The sequence below is a fragment of the Lissotriton vulgaris genome, chromosome 3_1, assembly GCF_964263255.1.
Source record: "Lissotriton vulgaris chromosome 3_1, aLisVul1.2, whole genome shotgun sequence".
In the NCBI taxonomy this organism is placed as follows: domain Eukaryota; kingdom Metazoa; phylum Chordata; class Amphibia; order Caudata; family Salamandridae; genus Lissotriton; species Lissotriton vulgaris.
Window position 1 is genome coordinate 605,623,420 of NC_141689.1, and position 26,522 is coordinate 605,649,941.

Sequence of the window (26,522 nt, forward strand, 5' to 3'; positions counted from 1 at the left end):
ATTGAGGGGGGTGCGCGTCGTATTTACTGGTGCGGCTGGCTCTTACGGTCTGTTTTCCGGGTGGGGGTTCGTGTATGCTTGATTGAGGGGGGTGCGTGTCGTATTTACTGCTGTGGCTGGCTGTTACGGTCCATTTTCCAGGTGGAGGTTCGTGTACGCTTGATTGAGGGGGGTGTGTGTCGTATTTACTGCTGCGGCTGGCTGTTACGGTCCGTTTTCTGGGTGGGGGTTCGTGTACGCTTGATTGAGGGGGGTGCGTGTCGTATTTACGGTTCATTTTCTGGGGGGTTCCTATACTCTTGATTGAGGGGTGGTTGTGTCGTATTTACTGGTGTGGCTGGCTATTACGGTCCGTTTTCGGTATGAATCATGAATCAAGCACAACTACGTTTGCCCGTACAAATAGCGCACTTGGTCCCTGGTCTGGATCCTACTTGTTAGTTCGTACAGCATGTACGGTTTGGGTTACGACGCCATTTCGTACGGGTCTTCCATTACGGATCGTACGGTTCGCTGAAATTCTGACGTATTTTTGGGATACGAATCATAGTACGCTATTCGGATGGTCTTTTTTCATTCGTGCTGAGACGGCTAAGAATACGAATCGTACGGCGTTTTTTTCTCCAGAATCAGAATCGGACCCAAAATGTATAATAAAATCTCTTGCTGACACCTTGCATTCATCCCAGACAGTAGCGGGTGACAGGGAGACTGTATGATTTCTTTCAAATTAATCGGTGAAGGAAGAGATGAAAGATGCAGAGAACTTGGGGTCCAGGAGAAGAGCGTTATTAAAACACCAACTTCTGGGGGTGTTAGTTCTGGGCAATATATCGAAGCCAATGGAAACAGGTGCATGATCCGGGAGAATAGGACCAATGTCTGCAAATGTGAGGGATTGCGAAATAATATGGGAAACAAGAATATAGTCAATTCTTGACTGAGTATGATGTGTTGAGGAGTAAAAGAAGTATTCCCTGGTAGTGGGATTGCAAAGGTGCCAGGCGTCAAGCAATTTATATTGAGATATAGCGTGAGCAAAACATTTATGTGTTTTATTGGAGATAAAAGCAACTTTAGAGTTTCTATCTAGGATGGGGTATAATACTTGATACTTGATTGCAATCTCCAGCCACAATAAAATTATCCTCAATTCAATTCGAAATTCTATTTGCTAGGGCAGGCCAAAAAGGAGCATCTCCACCTGTAGGTGCATAAACATTAAGAAAAGAAACTGGTACATTTTTAGTGATAGTTTAACAATAAGCCATCTCCCGCCAGTATCAGCTTCCTGAGATCATAAAGTAACTGGAAGAGACTTACGGCATAAAATTGCAACTCAGTTGCGTTTACCATCCCCTGGAGAAAAATAAACCTCCCCTACCCAACCCTTTTCAATTTCAAAGACTCACTTTCCATAAGGTGTGTTTTCTGTAAGAAAACAATATCAGCGTTTAACTTAGCTAAATGTGACAGAACTACTAATATTCCATGAAACTAATTTAAGTGGCATGACTTACTAAAACAAAATGCAAGAAACATTTCCAAGAAACATTCCAATTCAATAAAGTGGAAAGTCAGCAATAAAAGAATCCGAATGCTTTACATCTGTTAGCAGTGACCTTGGCGTAGTCTTGTGCGAAAAACAGAGTTGAACCATACCAAGTAATACGTTGAGTAGATTTGAGCGCAGGTAACACCAATAATAGATCCGTGTACTCCAGGAAGTATATAATGACTCCTCTTGGTCGCTGTGAAGGTGACACATTGGAAGAAGGGTGGCCTAGTCTGTGTGCTCTCTGAATGCTGAGAGTCACACCCTCTGCTAAGTGTAACACTTTGGGGAGAAAAAATGTAAAGAAGGTGCTAGGGTCTGCCCCTTCACTCCCTTCCGCCAAGCCATAAATACGTAGATTGTTTCCCCTGTTGTGATTTTCAAGGTCTTTGATCTGCTTCTGAAGCGTGGAAACTTGTGATTGAAGCTGCAAGACGCTTCTAGTGGTATCCCTAAAGGAGGACATGGATTGTTTAACAGCAGTGACCCTTGTGTCAAATTGAGACCAATTGTGAAAACTTGTAGCTTAGAATTATTTCTTCCATGAAAGGTCGGAGGGCTCTTATTTCATACAATAGCATATCCATAAAAACTGGTGAGGTTGATTTAGGAGAAGGGGGATCCTGTTTTAGCCACGTAGTGAGTGTCTTTCCAGGTGGCACCAATGAAGGTTCCATAACTGTCATTGGGGTACTTAATGTAGACTGCAGAGAATCTTCAAGCTGGGAGTATGCAGAGAAAATCTTGGCGTTTTTCACAAAAATATACTTTTGTTGTGGTTTCGTGGAAAGAGCACCTCTCGTTCTGCCCATAGGGACACAACACAGTCGCCAGGCAAAAATAGGCGTGAAGATTATCACTTAGATGTGAATTCAAAGCAGGGGAAGAAACCATGTCAAGCTCATATCAGATATGCAGATGAGGGACAAAACATTCAACATTAGCGGAGCATAATACACATATCTCCAATCCTAACCATGTGCAAACAAAAATGTGCAAGCAGGGAATCAATGTAGCTCCAATAATTATAATTTGCTAAAGTATATAAGACCTGTAAATATTAAACATATCCAGTTGACAAGTGAGAGGATTGCATCATGAGTGCATCAAGGTAAACGTAAAATGGCCGCCAGGGACGTCTTCCAGTCAGAAAAGCCAAGTGAACAATTCTCTGCTCCAAGTAACCATGACAAAAGCAAGAAGTCTTATTTAAGCTGCACAATCCCGAAAAATCACACAGGAGAGCATAAGCAGCATTTGAAATAGTATTGCACTGTGTCTGAGGGATATTGCTGAGAGCTAGGAGCACAAAATGGCGCCACAATGTTGTGGCACCTCTGGGGAGCCTCACTCGGTAAACAGAAGCATTTCTGTGCCGCTTCTGTGAGCGCCGAAATGCTTGAAAGGCTCAGCAAATGTTCAGACGTCCTGTGGATATCTTCAATTCGCCAGACTCTGCCTCAAAACGCGGAATCTCACAGTCCCGCAGGAGCGCCTCAGCAGAACGCTGCCATTCCCCTGGGCGCCAAGTCACGCCCCAGTTCAGATGTCTCCTAACCGACAGGTGCTTTTTTATTTTAGTTTTAATGCAGAAAACATCTCATATGATTACTAAAGATGCAAAGAAAATATACTGGTGGCTTTGGAATTAGTGTAACCTCAAGACACAGGGGCATATTTACAAGCCCCTTGCACCTCTGGATCATCACTTTTTTGATGCTTGGGTGGAGCACAGTGCAGGTCCAAATCGGCATGGTCACCAAAGCCGCCCTGTGTGGCCTATCCCGGCCTTGTAGATCAGGTGTAAGGCCACGCAGCACAAGTCAATGCATTTCCTTACATTGCGGCAGGGAGGCGATCCATGGGTGTTTCTGTGGGTGTTCCCAAGCAGCACCCATGGATTTTAATTCTGGCCCAGATTTACAACATAGCATGAACCAGGAGCAGCACCAAAAGCGTACGTCTCTCCAGAGCAGGCGTAACGAGGAGAAATGTTTACATTCCGCCTTGTTTTTTCCTCTTTCCACATGTGTCGTATTCTGCAGCACACATAGAACAAGGACACTGCCTCTTGTGATTGTTTTTGTGCAGAAAGGAGCCCCTTTCTGCAGAAAAACAATGATGCCAAAAATACAGACACTCTTGCACCATGGTGCAAGTTGGTGCAAGGGTGCCTGCATTGGCGCATGGCTGCAATCTTTGCGCTGGCTAAACGGGCAGGAATGCACTTGATCTTGTGAATATGGTGCATTTCTGTCCTTTCGAATTGGCACAGGGCAATGCATCAAAATTACTTGCTATGCTGCCCTATGTTAATTCATTGTAAATATGCTCTGTATCCGTCCACCAGTGCTGGCCAATTTTTCCCGAACTGGGGGTTGTGACCCACTGGTGAGTAGTTAGAAAGTGTAGGCAATAAATAAAGTATTCATTATTCCAGTCACATTTGCTGCTCTTCAAAAGACAGAGGTAAAATATCAGGCCATGTCTTCTTACAAATTGCTGCTTATTTAGTTTTTTTACATAGAGATTTAGGTTTACAAACTCCTCTCACTCAGCGGTAAGAGAAAGAAAAGAAAAGTGAATTATGTGGCAGTCTTGCCGGGGTATAGGGATTATTAAAGGAAAGCTGTAGGATATGTTTTTTTGTAACACACTAAAAAGTGTAAATAGCTGCAAATGAACTGTACCCATTCAGCAGTTAGGAAAGCAAAAATGAAGCATATTTTTCTGAAGAGTGATAGAAACAAAGATTTAAATGGGATCAAAACAAATCTAGACATGTTACTTGGAGATGCATTTGTGTGCAACATACTTTTCTTAGTAAAACAATATGTCTGTGCATATGTAGTGGCAATGTCAATGGAAATGTGCTGAGTGCTACCACATGGTTCTTTATTGACATTAAAAATCGCCCTTGTCAATTACATAAAAGCTAAGTGGGCTGAGAAAGTTGACATTCTAAATATTGGGTCATTCTTCAAAAAAGTCTGGGGAGCAGTATTTTAGGCCAATGCAATCATGAAAAAGGCTGTCACTGCAGTGCAAGAGAGCCAATGTCACCAAACTGGCCCCTGTTTATTTGCAATATCTGCCCAGTTTAGGCTTATTCAGGTTCACTATTTACACATGATTTATTACACCTCTTAATGACTACACAAACTTCACACTAATCACCCACCTACCTGCACCAGTGTCGATCTTCTGTAAGCACATTGTTACATATGATCTGGGAATGACCTGACATACAACCATATTGGAAGGTAATCCAACAAACAACGGTTATAACCTTTGGGCACCCAGATGATCACTCACCTAAGGTGGCCTTATTAGGGCTTAAGGAAAAGACAGGGATACCCATGCAAGCTTTGCCTCCATTGGTCTTGGGTGCTTAATAGCCAAACATGAAATAGCTTGACGATGGAGAGCACAACATCCTCCCACCATACAAGAGTGAAAATTTGGAATGGAACTCACTTGTACACATAAAAAAACTATTTAATATGCCAGATGTTGTTCTTAAAAATACAAAAAAGATTTGGTGTCTACGGGCATCATGGATGTAACATACTTCTGAATCTTGATATCTTTGCTGCCTCCCGGGCAATACTACACTGCTCTTTTGACACAGTTTGTAATTAGACTCGATTTACAGAAACTTGCTTATGGGAGAAAGAAAGAAAGAAAGAAAGAAAGAAAGAAAGAAAGAAAGAAAGAAAGAAAGAAAGAAAGAAAGAAAGAAAGAAAGAAAGAAAGAAAGAAAGAAAGAAAAAAGGAATAAAAGAAGGTAAAAACAAACTAAAGAAAGAAATGAGGAGAAAAGATTAAATCTACAAGAAAAAGTGAAAGTGAGAAAGAAAAAAGATAAAAAGAAGACAAGAGAAAGAAGGAAGGAAATAAAGAAAAAAAGAAAGAAAGATGGAAAGACAACATAAAGAAAGAAACAAAGACAAAAGAAGACAGAGACAAGAAAGATAGAAAGAAACAAGTTTAAAATAATGCAAGAGTAAAAAAAAAGAGAAAGAAGGAAAGAAACAAACAAACAAAAAAACAAACAAACAAAGACAAAGGATTTTTTTAAAGGATAGCAATACAAACTGTTTCAAATGGACACAATATGGTAGGCTGTGAAATGGCAGCAGTCTGAAAAAAAACCACTTCAAAGTTGACAACAGAATTCGCAGGAGAAGGGTTCTGATAAAGATGGGATGTCCATCTGAAACATCCTGCTTTCACATCAGGTTCTAAATACAAAGGCAACAGTAAACTAATTGTTAACAAAAACAGAAACATTGCCACTGAAGAAAACTAGTCTGTGTGGAGATGTACTCCTTCTGAGAGAGCAAAATACAGTAACTCAAAGTTCAGTCTCCAATGGCTTAAGTGGGTTGACACACACCGATTATAATGTAGCAGTTATTATATTACCTTCAAGGGAGTTCATCAAGTCTTGCATCACTGTTAAAAAGTATTTTTCTCACCATAATATTTTCTTAGATAATATGTCTAACATAATATTAACATCTAACATAGTACATTGTTCTTGAAAAAAGATGTGATTTACTGGTATGATTTTGCAGATTTCAGATTTTAGCATTTAGTTTGCAGTTTGTGGTAAATATATTTTACCTTTGCAATTTTTCCGTATAATTATCCATACAAGACAGCTCATTTAAATGAGAGGCAGAGTCCGTGGTATCTGAGTCATACGGGCTTTAATGGAATTATCCTCAAGGATGGAGCATCATGTTCCGTCACCTCTAAGGTTCAGGAAGGGACAGTCAACGTTTTATTAACATTACACATTATATATAGTAAAACTTTACAATTGAATCCAATCCAGTAGGCGTAACAGGTGAAAAGAGAGAGATAAGAACACATGTGCGTAAGAGGAGGCGTGAAAAGAGGCGTACACATGGGCGTGCACCGTACATGTCAGAGAAACGTCACAAGATACGTCACATGTGGGTGGATACATAGAGAAAAGTTGCAGAATCAGCAGAAACCCTTCCCTATATGCGCGCGCAACTAGTATGACGTGAAACTGGGGGCTTTGACTTTAGCACTAGTGGAGGAGACTGGTGTCTGGAGTGTCAGGGCAACCTGTACCTATAGCATATCTGGTATCTGATGTTTGGTGGATGTAATGTCTGGAGTAAAAGGTCTCTCGGGCAGGGGCCATTCAATACTGAAAACTAGTGCATGCATACGTGTCTTGGTGCAATGCGCGGAGCCATAGGCCTACCATGGTAACGGGTTCAGTAAATCTCTTGCAAGGAGGACAGGAAGGCCGGGCCCTTTGCTCTGCAGCCGGGAATATGTTTACCCATTTCACTAGACTGGAATGTGTTTTCGAGGAGGCTGAGCAGATACCTGTAGGCAAAACATGAATTTGGCAGGCAGTCCAGGCCGAGCCGGGCACCGCTGCGCTTGCAGGAAGTAAGGCAGGGGTCAGGGATGCGTACAGCTTTCGGAGACAGGAGAGATGAGGCAGAGAGGCCTCGTTTAAGGGCCTAGTTCGACTGGGCCAGGAAACAAAAAGAAAACGTGTGCGAATTTCAGAAGTGCACCATATAAAGACGGTGGCACCGTATGCCTAAGAACATAATTAATGGGATTTCTTGGTATGGTTGGATAGCTAACATGTTAAGGATGGACGCAAATGTATTTGCGTCTTTCTAGCATGTATAGAACAGAAGCTACACAACATACATGGAACATGGGTGCATGGATAGGGTGCGAGTGGGGGTACACATTAGCTACCTGAAAATTTCTATTACCTCATTCCCTCCTTGGACCCTACTACACCCTTCAGGATATGTCTATATTCATGAGACCATCTATCTGTTCAGAAAGCATCATTTGTTCATCTTTCTTTATTTCTTTGCTGGCCCACATTGCAGACAGAGACAACAACTGAATACTATGGCCAATATTATTCCTAGGAACGATAGCAATTTCCATCCCCAGGCGGATATCACACTCCAGAACCAACCGGACCAGGTCCAGGAGCCTGGATTCTGGTGCATCTGATGGGCTATTTCATGAAGCCGAGTTATAGCCTTATACACGGATGGCGCGTTATTTGGAATAAACACGCAACAACTGGATCCGATGACTCTACAAGCCCCGCCCCTATCTGCCAAGATGACGTCAAGGACAAGGCGATTTTGAAGAACAACAAGTCTCATAGCAGACTGTTCCTCGGTCAGGTTACCTAAAGCAGAAGCAGTCTCATTCACTACTGCTTCTAATGTTCTGGTCAGTTTTCGAATTAGTTTACTATTTGAGACAGTGCCTATGAATGGAAAGAATCCTTTATTAAAATCTATATATTGTTCTAATGTAGTTTCAGTCTGATCGACAATTGGGATCTTGATCTCCCTTCTATGTCTTACATGAACGAGATGTGGATTTCTGTGATAATCAGGCGGGGCTAGGAAAACAGGTGGCAATAGGAACGCAATATAGCACGTCCCATCCCAATCAGGGGGCAGATGAACATAAGCTGTATGTCCACAAATAAAATATGAATGGCGAGAGGCTTTGAAAGTAGACTTTCCTTTGTCACTGAATTCGACCAGAGTATTACAATCACTGTGTCCTAAATGTACTGAGCCATTCTTTCTGACGCATAATTCACCCCTCACTGGCAAAACTGTAATGAACGGCAAGTTCAAATTAGTCTCAGACTGGACGTTCAGGATCATGAGGTTGAGGGAAAAGTTACCTAATGCATACACTTCATTTTCTAGATCGGTCCCTGTCCTTTGTGGGAGTCCGTCTGCATCTGGGAAACATGCTTTATTCATGACTGTATTCAGGTTCCCCCATATCCAATTGTCTTGGGAAACTTTGGACTTACTATCTAGGGAGGACATTAAAGAAAACCATGCACCACACGAACCATTATGTGTGAACGGGTAAGGAAAGAGAGGCAGAGCTCCCTTGTACTTCTGATAGGGAGGGAGTCGGCCACATACCCAGCAATTGGTGGCATTGCTGGTCTGGTGAGTGTGATGTAACATACGAATGAATGTATTATTGCGCATTGCTAATCGATAGGATAACTCGTGGGGAGGCAGGTCGCTGAAAGTGTGCTCCATAGTGTCATTAGAGGAAACATGTACATGTGAATCAAGAGGGAAAAAAACGTATAACATTAAACTTATACAGGTTATCGTAAGACTCAGAAGAAACATTGAGATCAAGGCAATTATGCATCCGCTGTGCAAAACTTTACAGTGCTTTTTCCTTTTCTCGTTGCGCCTATCTCTCTGACTACTGGGGTCTATTCTATACATGTCAGAAACCTGTCTAACCGCTTCACCCGAGGGGGACTTAAACAATTAAACGCTGTCTGACTTACTAGACCTCAGCTTCGCACGATACTCCTCTTGGGGAGTTTTCTCTAGCAGGGGGAGTTTAGAATCAGTCTCTGAAAATGGGCAGTCCTTAATTGGCAGGTCTGGACACAGTCCGTGAATTCTTTATTATATGGCTGGAGTGCACCCAGCCTTTCCTGCCCTCCAATTTCACTGCAGTTCTTGTAGATAATAAAACCAGTTTGGGCTGCTTCCATCTGGGTTCCAGCGGACTCTTCCGGTCGAAATTCCGTACGAGGACCAAATCACCTGGGCGGACTTCATGTGGCTTTACTTGGGTGTTGTCCGGGAAGGCAGCCGCGACCTGTGAACGACAAGATTGTAGTGCAGACATCAAGGAGGCCAGGTAATCTGTCAGCATACAACTGTCAACATCAGTGATTCTACGAGGCATAGGCGTCCCCCACATATTCGGAGTCCTACCGAAGACCACCTCATACGGGGATAGCCCTGTCCTAGAATGAGCTACCATTCGCATGTAAAAGAGTGCAACTGGCAAGGCAACTATCCAATCTACACCTTTCTCGGTACATATTTTTGCAAGACAGGTTTTCAGGGTCTGATTGTGTCTCTCTACGAGACCTGCAGCTTCAGGATGTCGGACACAGTGGAACTTCCATTGGTAACCTAACAGGAGTGACACCTGCTTCATAAGCTCGGACGAGAATGGCTGTCCATTATCAGAGTACACGACACGGGGCAAACCGTACCGCGGGAAAAATTCACGAACCAGCTGTTTGGCAGTGGTCGGGGCAGTGTAATCTGGGACTGGATATGCTTCTGTCCATCGGGAAAGGGCACATACGACTACGAGGACATACTTAAATCCTCGACATCGGTCCATCTGGATATAATCCATCTGGAGGACTTCAAAAGGATGGTCAGGAGGATGAAATCCACCCTGTTCCACGGGGACACCTTTTCTGGGATTGAACTGAAAACATATCATGCAAGTACGCACTTTCTGTTTTGCGGCTGCTCGTAAATGTTTGTTGTACCAGAGATTCTGTAAGCTGTCTAACATGGCTTTCTCTCCTAAGTGTGCTGGACTATGTGCTGTGTTAATGATTATTTGAACCATTGAGTCGGGGAGGAACCATGTGGCTCTTCCCTTCATCATCCATCCCTGATCTGTATGGATCCCTCCTTGTTCCGTCCATTTCTTGATTTCGTCTGATGTAGCATGTGTCTGTATGTCGAGTACATCTAGAATGGGATCCTTAACTGTCAGGCAATGTGTCAGTGTAGTCTTTGTCATGTCAGTCGGAATATCTGTCCGAGCTGTGAGTTTGGCTGTACGATCTGCCAGGTCGTTGCCCTGGGAAATTCTGTCAGTGACTTTGGTATGTGCTTTGCATTTCATAATGGCTATGGCTGTAGGCAAGTGTATTGCTTCTAACAGGGCTTGGATAAGGGGACCATGTTGGATCTTAGTACCGTGAGAAGTTAGAAAACCTCTCTCTTCCCAAAGGACTCCGAAGTCGTGAACGACTCTGAATGCATATTGTGAATCAGTGTATATGTTTACTTTCTTGTTCTTGGCTAATATACAGGCTTGGGTCAGAGCTATGAGCTCTGCTGCCTGAGCAGACAGTGTGTCAATACGATGTGTATCTATGACTTCAGTTTCAGTGGTCACTGCATAGGCGGCCACTAACTCTCCTGTGCTTGTTCTCATACATGAACCATCCACATAAAGTGTCAGGTCTGGATCGGGTAATGCAATGTCTGTCAAGTCTTGTCGGGGTTTTGTCACTGTATTGATGACTTCTACACAGTCATGTGGTGCTGGATCTGTTGTACTCGAGGGTAACAATGTAGCAGGATTAAGTATGTTGCAGCGTCTGATTTCTATGTGTGGCTGGAACAGTGTCAACTCATAACCTGTCAGTCGTGCTATGGTCAAGTGCTGAGTCTGGGTTCGGTTCAGAAGTACTTCCACGGAATGTGGAACCTGTACTGTCAAGGGATGTCCTAACACTATTGAATCGCTTTGTCTGATAGCTAGAGCTGTTGCTGCGACTGATTTTAAGCACGCAGGCAGAGCCTGGGCTACTGGGTCCAATGTACTAGAAAAATAAGCACAAGGCTTATGGTGCCCTGCTTGATCTTGTGTGAGGACGGACAACGCTGTGCCATCGCGTTCGGTGACAAAAAGCGTAAAGGGTTTGCTGTAACATGGTGTCGCTAACACTGGTGCTTGACATAAAGCTTTCTTCAAATCATTAAAAGCTTGTGTATGTTCCTGAGTCCAAGGGAGGACAGTCGAAGTCGCTGCCTCCTGTGTAGTCAACTGTATAAGTGGCTTGGCTAAAAATGCATATTGGGGAATCCAATGTCTGCAGTACGAAGTGCGGCCAATAAAGGCCCGTACTTCCTTTTGAGTCTTGGGTTGTGGCAGATGTGCAATCAACTGGATACGATCTGGTGTCAACTGTCTACCCCTCTTGGACAGCAAGTGCCCAAGGTATACCACTTGCTGGGCACAGAATTGGAGCTTCGAAGGGGACACCTTGTGCCCCTTTTCGGCAACAAAAAACAAGACTGTCAGTGACGCGTGCTCGCAGTCACGTTCGGTCCGTGCTGTGATCAGTAGATCATCAACATACTGTAGTAGAGCAGTGTCAGTAGGCATGTGAATACTGTCTAGTTGTCGTTTCAGGGCTTGGCTGTAAATACTAGGACTTTCCGTGAACCCTTGAGGTGCACGTGCAAATTTAAAACTTCGGCCATTTAATGAGAATCCGAATAAATATTGGCTTTCCGGATGGATGGGGACACTAAAGAAGGCGTTCTTGAGGTCAATTACAGTAAAGAGCGCCGCTTCAGAATCAATGGCAGTCAGTAGTGACGAAATATCTGGGACCACTGGGTACTGTGGTACTATGCATTTGTTGAGTTCTCGAAGATCGATCACCAGCCGATAGACTGGAGGTGCATTTGGGTCAGTTCGTTTAAGAATTGGAATGATCAGAGAATTACATACATTGGAGTCAGTTTCTACAACAACTCCTTGGGCTATGAGTTTGTCAATAATTTTCAACAAGGCTGCTACAGCCTCGGGGGGCAATTTGTATTGTCGGATACGGGGCAGTACAACACCTTGCTTGAGTGTGACACGATAGGGAGTAATGTGCATACAACCTACATCAGTTGGACCTTGCGCCCATAAATGCTGTGGAACATTTTTCAATCTGACATCAAAATCTCTCAACACATAGTGACCCTTAAAGTCACGCAGGAACAATCTCACTCCTTCCGGAGAACAACATATAACTGTTCCTAGAGCTTTCAGTGTTTTAATACCAAGCAGGTTTTCAGGGCATGATTTCGTGAGCAATAAATCTGTAGTACGGGACAATGGACCAACTGCAAGGGGAACTGGCTGTGATACTTCGTTAACAATAGGTTTTCCTGAAAATCCAAGGGAAACATTCTGTGAGCCTGAGAGGGGTGCCCCTGGAACCTCGTCATGACTAATGGTAGTTCTGCTCGCCCCCGTATCAATCAAAAATTTTCTGTCTTTCCATAATACCTGACTATGTACATAGGGACCATCTTGATCTACAGGAACCTCGATAAGGGGCAAGCCAACCTCCCTCTCTAGGCTGTTTCATGTGTACTGCTGATAATCGGGGTAATCTGACTGTGCATACTGGTACATTTGTGACATGACATGTTGAGTGGCGGCAATGGGTTGGGGTTGGGGTACAGCTACTCTCTGTTGCTGTACGTGCTGTGGAGATTGCGGATTCTGTGGAATATTCTGTTGTACGTGTTCTAGTCTAGGCGGACGTGGTCTTTCTTTCGTTTTACCTGTGGCAATATTGTGTCTGAGAACGGCACAATCACTTATAAAGTGACCTGGCTGTTTACAATAATTGCAATTTCCTTTAACAGGACCTGTAGAATGATTAATCTGTGTGTTCGGCGTGTTACCCCTCTTCTGACCGACTGCTGGAACAGACTGGGCAACTAGTACTTTCATTTTCGTGTCTTTCATGCGTCTCTGTTCATGATCGTGTTCCTCTCTAATTCTATTCTGGTGGTACTGTAACATCTGTAACATTTGGGAAGGCGTGTTAGCTTGCCATGTACTTTTGACTTTTAACACTGTTTTTAACCTGGGGTAAAGAATTCTCGACTAGTTTGGTCACAAAAAGATGTGGGAATGACTCGCTACTTGTTTTCAGGCCACTATTAATAATGAAACATTTCTCGAATCTCGAATAAAAATCACTAGTGTCTTCGTCTTGCTTCTGTTTGCAGGCTGAGATTGCATCCCAGTCTTCCTTCTTAACTGTCAATAATCTAGGCAAAACCTGTACTAATAATCCTGGTAGTGCTTTAACTTTCTCCCCAAGACCTATACCTGGGGTACGTCTATTTTCCTCGTCTTCTAATTCAGTCCAAATAATCTTTTTATCTCCCAACTCCCATTCCTTTTCTTTCAGTTTTTCGTAAATCCGTGATGGCAACAATACTTTTAGCATTTTAAGAATGTCAGAATATGTGTAATCTCCCATAAGTAACATGTCCTTTAATTCACGGTGGAATCCTGCAGGGTCTTTATCGTGACAAGGTACAATTTTCTTCATTTCCAATAATTCCATTTTAGTCAAAGGAGTGTATACGAATACGCGTTCAAGAGTATTATCTGGCTTCCGAATCGGATGTACTTCTCGTAAGGGGTTCTGTCTATCTAGGTGATATGGCTGTCTTACTGGGGGTGGGACGGAAACAAGACGTGGAGTCAGGAAAGTTCTGTATTTATGATGTTGTTCTAGAATAATATCAATTAAATCAGTACCTAGGCCTCTCCATCTTCTCAGGAGTAAGTCTTGCAATAAATTATACAATGGACCTGGATCGGATTGCTGATTTTCATATAGAGTAATGAGATGTTGGGTCATGTATATGCCAGCTAGTCGCTGTTCTTCTGGAGTAAGGCTTAAAAATGTTTGCACTACTAAATCATCTTTATATATACTGTCATCCCCGGCCCATTGGACTGCTGACCGGCTAGTTCCTGATCACGTAAGGTATTGAGTTCATGATAACCTATTCTTTCTTTCAATATTTTATCAGTAACTTGAAAAACATGTTCAAGAGAACATTGCTCTGGTATCGGGGAAAGGAAACGTTTCTTATTTTCTAGACGAATCGGTCTGTCAAGAAGTCTATCAGAAGAGTACTGTTTAGGGAGTTTCACTCTACCTACGTACGCTATTGTATCTTGATTCTCTACTGGATTATCTATTTCTTCCTCCTCCTCCGAGGTTTCATTCTTGTCTGACTCGGCTTCAGCCTTCTGTCTTGTATGTATTGCTACTATTTCTTTACGAATCTTTCTGGACATGGCATCTATACAGGTTTGTTTATCATGTTTACAGTCTGCAATATTTTGACTCCATTTCGTCAGGACATCCATCTCTTCTTGGACAACCCCTGTCTGATCTTGTTCCCTTATCAAACAATTAATCAAGAATCGTAATAGTAAACCTTGTGTCTCAACTTTCTGATATGCCATGGCTTCTCGTATACATTCTGGCCTCTCCCCCGTTCTAATAAAATGATATATGTTGTCTAGATGTTCTGGCATTTCTGGTAATAACATCAGATAATCTGTAACACGTCGTAGTCGTAACGAGGCTAACATCATATCTCCTTTCTTGCCAGGTACTGGATCATATCTACAATCCGTAAGATACTGTTTAAGTTTTTCATGAGGCATCGCTTTCGGAGTACGCTGTGTTGCTAATTCTCTCATTGTCACTCGATGTAATTGTGGCGGGGTGTGAAGTTGGCCTCCTACGGCACCTCCTGAAGCAGAACCATGAGCATGACTTGACGTCATGGGGTGTGGGAAAGGTACATGTAACGGGGACTGACTCTGGGTCGCATCTGTCGCAAAAGGATTGTGAGGACCAGTAGTAGGGGGACCAGTAGCAGCAGCAGCAGAAGGGGAAGTGACAGCAGGTGCGGGAAGTGAATCTTGGCGTGGAGGGGTCATGGCTTGATCAGCCGGAACATGCTGCGGTACATTATTAGCGGGTTGTACGGGAATATTGGTATATGCGGGAGCTACATCGTCTAAATAGGAAGAAAGGAAAATGTCTGCTGCGGTCTTTTTGTGGCGGAGTTTAGTCGGAACCAATGGTGGTGGCAAGTTACGGGGTACTTCCGGGGTCGCCTTGGGCAGGCCCTCGGCCAGAACTGGATACATGCCTGTAATGAGTGCATTTCTTTGGCGGTCTAACTGTTCTAATCTGACCTGTTCTCCTTCTTCTAGTAACTCTTTTTCTCTGGCTTTTTCGGATTCTTCTCTACTTCTCTTGGCTTTTCTGATTTCTTTTTCTGTTCATCTATGTGATTCTTCACGCCACAATTCTATGGCATCTTTCTGAGATTGTCTGGCTTTCTTTTTCCATAATGCTTCTTCTACTCTCATGATGCAATCTGCATCCCATGTCCCTGAGGCAGGCCATCTAAACTTTTCTTCCAGATTCTTGGTGTACTCCACCCATAAGTCCAAAGACAGCACAGCATCTAAGCCGTGTTTGTGGTACATAAAATATCCTGGAGTGTCCCTAGGTGGGACAGGAACTGCTTCTTCGAGTATCCCTTTCCTAGTACCTATCTGACGTAATTTTGAAAACAGCGGCATGACTAGAGTGATTCGGATGTGAACACAATAAACACAGTAATAGACAGTAAACAATCATTCATACCACGACATCGAAACACATTAAGACATGAAAACACATATTCTGGAAAATTCTCGAGAAAATACTAAATTACTAGATGCTCTGCTGAAACAGTACAGACCGGTCTCATAAAGAGACACGTCGGACCGAATCCACCTAAGTGAACACGTCAGGACCAGATTGTGTACCCAAATCTGTCTTTACCGAGCACAAATTAATGAACCCGTCTAGATGCGTTCCCAACAACGGTACTCACCGGGAAGCAAGAAACTGAAGGCCTCGGAAACTGGACTGGACTGCGTCAGGTGACGATTCTCCTACGCATGCGCTTCGGAACAGGTGGGCCTCCGGACACCTCGGACCTTGCTCTCTCGACTAGGGCTCTGGTCGGGATCCTCCGCATTCCTCACCGCCTCGTCTGGACGCCGGACCGCAGTCTCCGTCTCCCTCGTGGACCGGAGGGAAGATAGCAGGAAATCCCGCAAACGTGCACGGTTTCCGTCAGGGTTGTAGAAGGGGCCAAAGGCCGCGTGACTTCACCGGCGAGTGGGGAAGGGGGGGTCCCTGTTCGGTCGCCAAATTATGTGGTAAATATATTTTACCTATGCAATTTTTCCGTATAATTATCCATACAAGACAGCTCATTTAAATGAGAGGCAGAGTCCGTGGTATCTGAGTCATACGGGCTTTAATGGAATTATCCTCAAGGATGGAGCATCATGTTCCGTCACCTCTAAGGTTCAGGAAGGGACAGTCAATGTTTTATTAACATTACACATTATATATAGTAAAACTTTACAATTGAATCCAATCCAGTAGGCGTAACAGGTGAAAAGAGAGAGATAAGAACACATGTGCGTAAGAGGAGGCGTGAAAAGAGGCGTACACATGGGCGTGCACCGTACATGTCAGAGAAACGTCACAAGATACGTCACATGTGGGTGGATACATAGAGAAAAGTTGCAGAATCAGCAGAAACCCTTCCCCTGTATGCGCGCGCAACTAGTATGACGTGAAACTGGGGGCTTTGACTTTAGCACTAGTGGAGGAGACTGGTGTCTGGAGTGTCAGGGCAACCTGTACCTATAGCATATCTGGTATCTGATGTTTGGTGGATGTAATGTCTGGAGTAAAAGGTCTCTCGGGCAGGGGCCATTCAATACTGAAAACTAGTGCATGCATACGTGTCTTGGTGCAATGCGCGGAGCCATAGGCCTACCATGGTAACGGGTTCAGTAAATCTCTTGCAAGGAGGACAGGAAGGCCGGGCCCTTTGCTCTGCAGCCGGGAATATGTTTACCCATTTCACTAGACTGGAATGTGTTTTCGAGGAGGCTGAGCAGATACCTGTAGGCAAAACATGAATTTGGCAGGCAGTCCAGGCCGAGCCGGGCACCGCTGCGCTTGCAGGAAGTAAGGCAGGGGTCAGGGATGCGTACAGCTTTCGGAGACAGGAGAGATGAGGCAGAGAGGCCTCGTTTAAGGGCCTAGTTCGACTGGGCCAGGAAACAAAAAGAAAAGTGTATGCGAATTTCAGAAGTGCACCATATAAAGACGGTGGCACCGTATGCCTAAGAACATAATTAACAAGATTTCTTGGTATGGTTGGATAGCTAACATGTTAAGGATGGACGCAAATGTATTTGCGTCTTTCTAGCATGTATAGAACAGAAGCTACACGACATACATGGAACATGGGTGCATGGATAGGGTGCGAGTGGGGGTACACATTAGCTACCTGAAAATTTCTATTACCTCAAGTTTAAGAACATTGAGGGCCCGATACTCAAATGTTTTGTTGTGACTTTTTTAGTATTCTTGCCTTACACTGCACCTTTAAGATTAAGCCTTGAGTACTCCTAGCTTACGCCTCGATAAATGCCTTCTGTGAATACCGAAAGTCTTAAAGTTAGGATTTTTCTAAGTTTAGGAGTAGTAAAGTTGGGACTCCTAACTCTAGGACTCCTAAATGCCTTCTTTGAATACCGAAAGTCTTAAAGTTGGGATTTTTCTCAGTTTAGGAGTAGTAAACTTAGGAGTCCTAACTTTAGGACTCCTAAATGACTTCTGTGAACACCGAAATTAGTAAGTGCCTTCTGTGAATACCAAAATGAGTAAGTGCCTTCTGTGAATACCAAAATGGCAGTAAGTTTAGGATTTTGGCCTAGGTTAGTTCTGTGAATCGGGCCCACTAATATTAAGAGTAGAGCAAGTGAGTAAGTGTTATATGCCTTTTTCATTGTATGTTGCTACAGTATCACCAAGTACATTCATAAGAAGACTAAGAACTAAAAAGAGTGTTCAAAAGAGGATTAAGACCTGGTGAAAATTTGGCAGTCTCTTCTCTGTCCCAAACCCCTTTCCCCCCTGTGAGTTTCTTGTCGTGCAAGTTTGTTACCTTGTTGACGAGAGAGTCTTAGCAGAGCGTTGGGACCTTACATCGCTCTACTCCCTAGCAAGTGGACTCAGAAGCTATCCGGACAACTTCCTGGTGTCTCCTCTCCTCCTGGTGAGAACCTCACTATCAGTTGTCTAAAACAAAACAAATTTCCATTCAGAAACTAACAGAGGACTTCTGGAAAGTTACAGCATCTGCAGCAAAAGAGAAAAACATCTCATGCTACACAACAGTTCAACATGGAACAAAGGACTTTCAATGTTAGTGTTTGTTTGTGGTTAACATGGCCTCAACAGTTACGCTAATTAAATCAGGACATTATTATTTCTTATGTTCCTTATCGTGTCTAGCCCTCCACCTCTAAAATGTTTGCACACAAAAAATATCCACATTTTAACTTCAGTGCTTAGCCTCTGAGCAAGCTAATTTGTTCAATGGGGCTTGGCAGTGAAACCTTTGTGGATTCCTGCTCCAAATAGTCTGATTTGTACTCAGAAACCAGACGATATCTGCGTGGGGTTGCCCTGAAGTGGCCCTAGTTATTGAGTGTTTATGAAGGCTGGATTTATAACTCTGTGCGTTTGTAAATCCCTTGCAAACTTCTTAATTGCATTATATAGGCACATTTCTAACCGACCAGAACTGTTTTTTTTACAACATTGAGTTCCAAAATGTATACACTTGCAGAGCCGTTTATAAATGCAAACAAAACTTATAATCCAAAATGAAATACAAATGGGCCAATTCACAAAAATGTATGAAAGCACAGGTGGGGATTTAAATCTCCGCCTGAGTATACTTGTACATGTTTTCGAATTCACTGAATTTACCAGGAATTCACTTAGAAGGCTATGCCACGTGCTGATTTCCAAATGTACTTCTGGAAATTTCATTCAACATCTCATGTGACTCCTACTCTTTCTGTATAAATATTATATAGCGTAGATTTGAGCACAGGTGGAATGGAACCCTAAGGTAAATATACATTTTTCTACTGGGAGAAATATTCCAAGCTGGTAAAGCTCTTTCACTACACCCCACCAAATGTAGAGATGATCCATTTTCCTTTCTATGGTGAAAGGGAGTAACATTTCAACCATGTCCAATGTGGGAAAGAGGGTCAGGTCAAAAGTTTGTGAATGCCAAAAACTTTAATGTCTTTCGGAGGTCACAAACCTGCAAGGCATGGAATGACCAGTTCCCACCCCTTGAGTGGGATTTACTACTGCAAATGTCTCTGCACTGGTGGTTGAGTAAAAAACAGTATTAAGTCCATTTACATTTGCCAGGAGTACTTTTGCAAAGACCTGAAATACATAAATGTGGTAGTTTAGGGGTATGAACTTACATTTAAAGTCGAATATACTTTTATGAGTAGGGTCCTAGGGATTTGACAGTACGTAATTTGTAAATGAATGAGTGTCGGTGCACAAAGTCAATGCTCTTCAATGTCTTGACTTAACCTCATGTCTCTTTAATCAAGAACCCGACTCCCTGTCTCTTTATCTCACTCTTGCAGGTTCCTGCATTTATTCCTTTTCCATCTTTCTCTTCCTCCTTCTTTCCCTTTGTTTGTTTTCCATTTCTTGTCTAGTAATTGAGGCGAAAAAATAAGTGCTTTCCCGTAAAGTGAGTGAGGGTGGACTCAAATGAAGAACTGAAATTTGAGCTACTATGTAAATGTATGTCTGTGAATTGGAGACACTATTATATCACTATTTTGATATTTAGATTAACTTTCCTTAAATGTTTTACCTACCGGAGCTAATTGTCATTGCGCCGCTGGTGTGTCACATTTTATGATTTACCGACGGTGCATTTTGCTGCTCCGTATTTACAAGGACACGAAAAGCCACACTGCGGGGCTTTTTCTGTCCTTGTAAATACTGCAGCTTTACACACAGCACTTTGCCTGCAAGGGACATTCCATGGGGTAGCTGTGGGTGTTCCCACACAACACCCATAGAACCTGATACATTTCCAGATTAATAAGAAATCGTAAATCTGGAAATGCGTCTGAATGTATTAATTTCTCCTCATCTTACTCCTCTTTCTATGCATCCTGTATTCTGCAGCACACATAGAATGAGAAAATGACCTCTTAAAATTGTTTATGTGCACAAAAAACGATGTTTTACAAGTTGGACATGTGCTAATGTAGCACACTTAGAAGTTGAAAAACACCATTTCAGATTGTTTATGTGCAGGAGGGGACACCTTCCTGCAAATAAAAATGTATCCCCTTTGATGCAGGCAGTTCAGGGGAGAGCATAGGGATCCATCATATCCTTGTAGATATGACGCATCCCTATGCTTTGAAAGTTGTGCAGTGTGGAGCAGCCAAAAGGCTTGTGGTGCCGCGCTGCAGCACTTTCTTGTAAATGAGACCCAGAGTCTCAGTTGCATTTCTAACGTGTTTATCTGTAAATGGACCATGGATGCTACGTGTCGAGGTCATAGGGCAAAGGGGTTGAGTACATACAACGATCTGACAATGACTTGCTATATTATTGTTAATGAACTAGGTTTGGACTGCCTGCACCTGTACTTTCCTATATTTCGACCTGTGTTTTCCACGATAAGTGGAATATTGTAAACAGAGTATTGGAGGAGCAGGCAGGGATTTTGCAGAGACCACTGCTAAGGTCTCTGAAGCCAATCTGACCACTATCAACCTCTTTCACTATTCAGATAGTTACTTGCTACTACAACAGGACGTAACATTCAGTCCTTTGCCAAACAGTGTCACAAAGCACTGAAACATTGCAGTGTGAGTTAGAAGGTAAGGGTCACTAGAACTTCCTGACATCAGGCCTTGTGCCACTTTCTGGCTCGCAACGAAGCCCTTAGTGATTACAATAGCAGTTTTAAACTGCATGACAGTATAGGAGCTTCATGCCATCTGTGAAGCTTTTCTAGCAGTGCTTTACATGCTGGTGCATACAATCTGATATGCCACTGCATGGCTCAGAATAAAAAGTGCTATTAACTAAAAATTCAGTCAAACTCAATATTTCATACTCGCTAAGAAGTCTCTTAGAAGCTATGAAAGTGCAAAGGAATACTGCAATCACAGTGACAACTACTGAACAGTGGCTTCGCGTTCACGAAGTCTCATTTTATATATATATATATTCAATGAAAAAACCATAGGTTATAGACCATATATAGTTAGGAATTAGCATTTACAAAACCTTATTTTACTCGCACAAAACCATTGAAATTCCATATATAGTTAGATGCGCTAACTATATATCGCGCACCCGCAATCCACTGCTGATGATGTCACATATTACATCATTCATGACATGGTCAGTGACATCACTGATGACATCACTGATGACATCTCAAATGACATCACTGATGACATCACTGATGACAACTCAAATGACATCACTGATGACATCTCAAATGACATCACTGATGACATCACTGATGACAACTCAAATGACATCACTGATGACATCTCATTTGTCATCACTGATCACATCACTCATGTGTTAATACGATGAACCTCTACAGACTCTGATATATCCTTAGATACACTCAGTGAAAACAGACACTCACAGATTGTCACTCATCCATGGAGTTACTCATACACCTAGACAGTCATACAAAGAATCAATCACACCTCCAATTCCTCAACTATACAGTTATACACACCTTACTTATTGAAGCATATTCTAACACATATTTACTCTCTTATATAATCCCTAATAAAAGTTCACAATGATCCATACAGCCATTCACACATTCACTGGCTCTAATGCACAGTTATTTATATATGTTAACTCTCACATGTACTGTGTTTTACATATGTACTTACTTTGACATGTAGCACTGAGATATCCATTCACTCACCAATACACTCATGCACACAGTCAACCACCCATACAGCTGTTTCCACATGCACTTTTGAAACCATACATCTAGTGAATCAACTGCTCACACATCTATGCACAGAGTCACACACCTCCCAGCCACTCACACATATACTCAGTCTCCCATACAAATACTTGAGCAACCAATCAATAACCCATATAGTTATTCATATAGCTACTGATCAACACATGCAGCAGTTAACAGAACAACAGATATAATGATGCACAAACTAATATAGTTTATTCACTAACCCATGCACTCAGTGAGACACATTTAATCACTCCCTCATACAATCAGTCATGCACCTACTAAATCCTTCATCCAGACATTTATACATCCACTCATTCTTCAATATGTAAGACATATTTTAACTTTACAGAAACATACAGTCACTGGATGTTGTGATCAGTGATGTCATCAGTGATGTCACTGACCATGTCATGAATGATGTAATATGTGACATCATCAGCAGTGGATTGCGGGTGCGCGATATATAGTTAGCGCATCTAACTATATATGGAATTTCAATGGTTTTGTGCGAGTAAAATAAGGTTTTGTAAATGCTAATTCCTAACTATATATGGTCTATAACCTATGGTTTTTTCATTGAATTTCAATGGTTTTTTGAAAGCTAATATTTGTATCTGTAAAATGTATTATTCTTTAAATCATAAAATATATTGTACATGTTTTTTATACATTTTTTTTTTAAAAAAAATTTGTTCCGCTCCTAGTCCGCGAACTGGTCAGCTTCCCGTTAGCTGAATTCAAAGCCGCGACTTGGTGCGCGAGCCGGTAATCGTTCCTTAAGCGTAACTGTTACGTTATCATGACGTTTTGCGTTGTCGCGTAATACGTTATCCGACGCGCCAAGTTAGCGGACCCGGATTGGATAGTGGCGCAAAGCGCGAAACGTAAAGACAGCAGGTCATGTGACTCGATAATAACACTTTTCATTAGTTCATTTCACTTTTGGTTTCCTAATGATGTAATACTAGGTCATGTGACCTAAAAATAACACTTTTCATTGGTTCAGAACTTTTGCTTTTCCCAAATCATGTAAACCCCTCCTTCTTTCCTCACTCTGACTTTCATCTTGGTGAGAGAAAGACCATTTACCTACAATTGAGCAATGGCTTCTGTACTTGCTGCAGCTGGTGGACCCCCACCACCACCTCCACCTCCTCATAAGAAGAGAGGACCACCAAGTCAATTTACCTCCAACAGAGAGCAGGAAGAGGAGGAAGAAGAAGAAGAGGATCCACATCAACAACAATTTATCCCAGAGTTGCCCCGTGTTTCAAAGAGAAAAACTAGTTTCATCTGGCAGTTTTTTTCCATCCCTCCAGGGGAGAAGAAGGTGAATGCGAAATATGTCACCTGCCTCATCTGTGATTACAGATTGTCAAGAGGCACAGAGAAGAAATATAGTATGGGCAACTATACTATGCATCGACATATGACCAGGTGGCATCCCTTGAACTACAGCCGGGCTGAGTTAAGGGACCTACAAGACAATCCCCCGACAACTCCTGTGGCCAGATCTACCTCATCAATGTCTTTGTCAGGAAGAGAGGCACAGGAAACTGTGCCAAATATTCAACCAAATTTCCAACATATGAGGTTTACTTGTATATATTGCGGTGCAATGTTGTCGTATGGGAACATGAGCATCAATTTGATTAATATGGTGTTCGAAAACCATAAGTGCCCTAATGCACCCAAGAAGTAATTTTTTTTTTGCTCCTGTTGAGCCGTTTTCAATGCCTGTTTTTTTGTTGTTTCCCCTCCATAAAAAACACAAAAAAAACATAAAACTGTTCTAAAAATACAAAAAAATCAAAAAATGTTCAGGAAAAAAAAAAAAATATATAAAACAACAAAAACAAAAAAAAAAAAGTTCTTTTCAGAACTACCTCCCCTTTCAAATAAAATTGCTAGAATGTTTATCACTCTGGCAAGCTCTATTTCTTTTGGTTCGCTTCAAGTTCGCTGACCGGTTCGCGAACTTTAAGCGAACTAAAAAAATATTTTTTTAAAAAAAAGAAGAGTTAGTATAAGGGAAGTAAACAGAGAATAATGTAAAAAGAAAGACAGCTATAGAGAGTAAATGAGAGATAGTGTCAGTGACATCATCAGCAGTGCATTGCGGGTAAAAAGAGTAGAAAACATTTACCTTATAATTCTTGTTACCTTTTTAAAATATTTTTTCATACTTTCAATCTGTAAAACAGAGAACAAACATTTCCAAAAATATTAAAACATGTATTTAAAAATTAGAAAAGACAAGGGAAAAGGTTCAAAAACAAACAGTTTTTCAACAACTTTGACATTTACAGAAGTCTCTGCTTCTCTATGTCCCCTACACAATCCTAAATATATATATTTTACAAAAAACTGTATCTTGATGTTGAAGATGTAAAGCCATCATAAAATTGTCTCTAATATTTTAAATGATAGTTTCAGGATGCAAATAAGATGTCTGCTTTGAAGAGCTTTCTTTGAGGTGAGGCCTATTCCTTTTAAAAAAAACAGTACCCGGAAATACAGCACTATAAGCATTAAAATTGACACTTACAAAAGACTCAGTTTTTCCATATCTACCTCACATTTCTAAATGTATATCATAAGTACAAACAGAAGAACATTAATTATACATGTTAAATGGTTTATTTTTGCTGTTCTCAGAATGTATCAAATTTCACTTAAATCAGTGACTTGAAGATATTCATCATGTAACAGCGGGGAAAAAAAAACACAATCAAAATGACTGTGTTTAAAAAACCCATACAACCTAAGAAATCTGATTTCAAAACTCCTTAAAATTAACTTACTTTCAATGACGTCGAAGGATCTCCTATGAACAGCATCCACTCTGTTGTGCTATAAATATTTTCAGCCCGCCACTTTCTGAAAGAAAACCTCCATCGATACGAAAAATATGTTACATAGAAAAAAAGACTTCTCTCATTCTATCACATGTTTCCACTAGGCCAAATCATGTTGCCGCGATTCGCAAGTCTTGTAATTCTTCCAATCAAATCCCGACATTTTCTATTTTCGCAACTTGCAAAAAGAAAACATTTGAGATTATTTTCACAATCCTGGACTACTAATATCTTACTCTTCTTTGTCACTCATGTTCTCCTTTTCCTATGACACTGATACTGCTTACTATGAAGCAGACTTACTTGCATCAGGTTTATATAGTCGGATTTTACAAAATAACATTATAATTAAAAGTTTTGGACCAATAATCTAGACAGCATTGCAGACTTACATTCCCTCAACTTGATGAACCTTTTCCAATTCTTCACAGGAAATCTCGAGATTCTTTCTTTAAAATTTTGGTTTTAAAAACACCAGGTAAGAATTTTTAAGGTCAAACGGCAATTTTTTTTTGAAACTTACAACGGAATCATTGCAGAATGACCAGCCGTTTCGAGACTTTAAATAAGCTGTATAATGTCCTGAAGTTGTTGAAGGACCATCGTGATAGATAATTGCTACAGTTACAAAAGTCCTTCCTGATATTGAAAGCTGAGAAGCCACAAAAATTTTTATTAAAGTTGACAATTTTGATCCATCAGGCCTACATCGTTGGATCATTAAAATGACATACTGTCCATATCTACGTATAAGTAATGTTGACATCATTTCAGATTTACATTGGCTACACTCCATGTTGTGATCCGCTGCATTTACTAGCTTATTAAAGGAGACTGATTTACTGTCTGGCAAAGTTAAATATATAAATCTTTCTGAGTCTACACTAGTAGTACTTGATACCCTACAATTCTCGCAGTCATGCTGCCATTGATAAGAAAGTCCAAACAGGTGATCTACATCTACACCCTCAACTTGCAATATATCAAGCATATACATTAAAAACTCCTGACAATCTTGCTGATTATTTTGAGAGAAGTCTGTTTGACCTGAACATTCATCTAACAGATAACGAACTTCAGACACACTTTCTACTTTTGTTCGATCAGTGCTACATTTCTCGAAAACAGAATTCAACAAACAGCATAAAATTTGTTCAGAATTCAACAGAATCTGTTCTTTTAAACTCTCTAGTGAAAAGAGAACATTAACCACTACATTTGCATAGCAGTTGACACCAGAACTGTTTTCAAATTGAAAACCGACAACATCTTCAACAGAATCCACTTTCTTTCTGCTAACAATTTTCGGTTCATTGACTTTTAGTCTTTTTGCAACAACCTCCCTACTATTACTGCTATTTCTACGTTTGCGGCCTACCACACGTTTCTCAAACAAAGGATATTGAGGCAAATGTGGCGCATACTCTCTTCTTAACCTATTGTATTCCTTAACACAATCTAGATCCGCACAAATGTTTGTGACATCACAGTCAATCAAGTACAATCCCGATAAAGTTCTAACTCGTGACAATGCCACATATGCCATACCCTCCTTGAACACAGAACTGCCAATATTCACCAATGCACAGTCTACACTTAAACCTTGCGATTTATGGATTGTCACCGCATATGCCAAGCAAACAGGAAACTGTTTACGGCGAACATATAAATCTTTAACAAGCAAAAACCTAGCAGAACAACGACCAA